The following is a 2,774-nucleotide window of genomic DNA, read 5'->3' as shown; positions in this document are numbered from 1 at the left end:
ATAATTTTTCGAACCAATTTTCCACTATAAATAAAATGAACTAAAAGTTGTATTTCTATGTTTAGTTTACCTTTATTCTAACAAATTTTTGGAGGAAGTCACTCTGAGGCAGCAGAGTCTCCTCACCTTCTCTGCTGTCTTTGGAATGTAAATTCCACCCACCATTCCCGCAAAAGGAGCCAGCTTCAAGGATGCAACCTAGAGAGTAATGTGTTGTTGAAACCATCTGTCTGGACTGAACATGACCCCACCCAGTTAGGGCCTTTATGTAAAGACTCTGGGGGGCTGGGTGCAGAGATTTACTCATCTTATGGCCTCCCAAGACAAACTTCATGTGTTAAGTTCCCTTGCTTATTAAACCTGCCACCTACTAATTTGGAGTGGTTGTGCTTTTTTCTTCAGTCTTTCCCTGCCCTCTGTGTGTACAGGGACAAATTTCAGATCTTACCCAGTAAGCTCCTGAGGTTGCGAACCAAAATGAAAGTATATTTAAAAATACATTTAATTACTTTTAAAGTCAATTATAATAGGCACTAGCCCTCTCCTCCTTTTTTCTTTTCTTTTATTTCTTTTTTTTTTTTTTGATCTATTTATTTTCTTCAGAGGAAGTGCACTTATAAGCTGGGTGGGGGTGGGGGCAGAGAGAGAGGGAGAAAAAAATCCTCAAGCAGACTCCATGTGGAGCACAGAGACTGACACAAGACAATCTCAGGACCCCGAGATCATGATTTGAGCTGAAATCAATAGTCTGCCACCCAAGCGACTGAGCCACTCAGGCGACCTTTCTAATTCAATTTAGCTAGCAATATTTTGAATCATCTGCACCTGGTATGCACTCAAAGACACACACAGTCTGAGGCAGCATTCAATTAATTCTTTCTACGTTAAATTGAAACAAGGGCAAGAAAAAATTAATTTGCATTCACTGCTATAGAAAAAAATAAATCCACTCACTGATTCAATTGATCTGGGCCCAGAGCTATTGATGTGAAGACTTAGAATCCATAGTAAGGTTGAAAATTTATTTAGTTTCCTCCTTCTCTCCCTCTCCTTCCCCTCTCCCACTCCTCATTTCCCCCAAGCTCTATTTCTTCAAAGAACAAATGATCTACCAAGAAACCAAACTATATTTTAAAATCTTAGTTACAGGGCACCTTGGTGGCTCCGTCAGTGAAGTGTCTGCCTTCAGCTCAGGTCATGATCCCAGGATCCAGGCCTGCATCAGGCCCCCTGCTCAGTGGGGAATTACCTCTATCTCTGCCTCTCCGCACTCTTGGCTTGCGCTCTCTCACTCTCTCTCAAATAAATAAGATCTTTAAAAAATGAAATCTTAACTGCTATTTTTAATATCAGGAGCTGTGGAGGAATGGCACCTGGGTGGTTCGTGTCAGTCAAGTTTCTGTTCTGCCTTCTGTTCGGTTTATGATCTCAGGGTCCTGGGATCCAGCCTCACATTGGGCTCCCCGTTCGGTGGAGAGCCTGCTTCTCCCTCTGCCTGCTGCTCTGTCTACTTGTACTCTCTATCACTCTGTCAAATAAATAAATAAAATCCTAAAAGGGAAAAAAAAAAAAAAAGAGGTGTGGGGATCTCTTAAGTTATAATATGGGAGCCAGGGAACCTAAATGTTAGGATATAATTAATTTTTTTCTGTTTTCATGTTAAGAAAACATGTTTTAAGGATATTTTTTTTAAGATTTTATTTATTTATTTATTGGATAGAGAGCACAAGTCGACAGAGAGGCAGGCAGAGAGAGAGAGAAGGAGGCAGGCCTCCTGCTGATCAGAGAGCCCGATGCAGGGCTTGATCCCAGGTCCCTGGCATCACCACCCAAGCCGAAGGCCGAGGCTTTAACCCACTGAGCCACCCAGGCACCCCATGTTTTAAGGATCTTAATTCAGTCACTTTAAAAACATCAAATAGATTCATCTTGTTGTTTACAATATGGCAAATCTCTGGATCTGTTTAAATGATATTGAAATATATTAAAATGAAGAATTGTAATTACTGATTTAGTAGCATTTAGATAAATTCTCCATATTATAAAATAATTCCTCATTTTGGGTATTTTCATGTAAGACTTTATACTTTTTGGATTTTATTAAGTTACTATTGATAATCAGGAAACAACATTTCTTTTAAATTATTTTCTTTTCAGTCATACCCTGTTTGACTTTTTAAATAGTAGTAATAAAGCTAGCTATTCATGTCATGGAATTGATCACAGTTATCAACTATGAAACTATCATGTGGTAAGAAGAATAATCATCCCCAAATATGCCCATGTCCTGATCCCCCAAATTTGTGGATATTATCTTAAATTCAAAAGAGACTTCATAGTTAAAACTAAGTTAAGGATCTTTAGACAGGAAGGGTATCCCAAATTATCCAGGTTGGTCTTCTGTAGCACAATGATACCTCCACGAGGGATAAAAGTAGAGGCAGAGCATGCTATGACTGAGGCAGAGAGCGGAGTGATGCCTTCTGAAGATGGAGGAAGGGACAACCAGCCAAATAATATGAGCCGCTGCTAGAAGCTGAAACAACTCGAAGGCAGATCCTTCTCTCAGAGGCTCCAGGAGGAGCTGACACCTTGGCTTTAGCCCTGTGATTTTGAACTTCTGACTTCTAGAACTGTAAGAGAAGAAATTTGTGCCATTGTAGGTCACCAAATTAGAAAGAGTGTGTTATAGTAGCAAAATGTTATGATATATATTGGTTAATGCATATAAGCACATTCTACTTAGGTTATTAATAGGCAATCAATCTGGAAAA

Source organism: Mustela putorius, unplaced genomic scaffold, assembly GCF_011764305.1.
Source record: "Mustela putorius furo isolate JIRA1106 unplaced genomic scaffold, ASM1176430v1.1 tig00001826_pilon_pilon_pilon, whole genome shotgun sequence".
In the NCBI taxonomy this organism is placed as follows: Eukaryota; Metazoa; Chordata; class Mammalia; order Carnivora; family Mustelidae; genus Mustela; species Mustela putorius.
Note: the sequence above shows the minus strand (reverse complement) of the source record.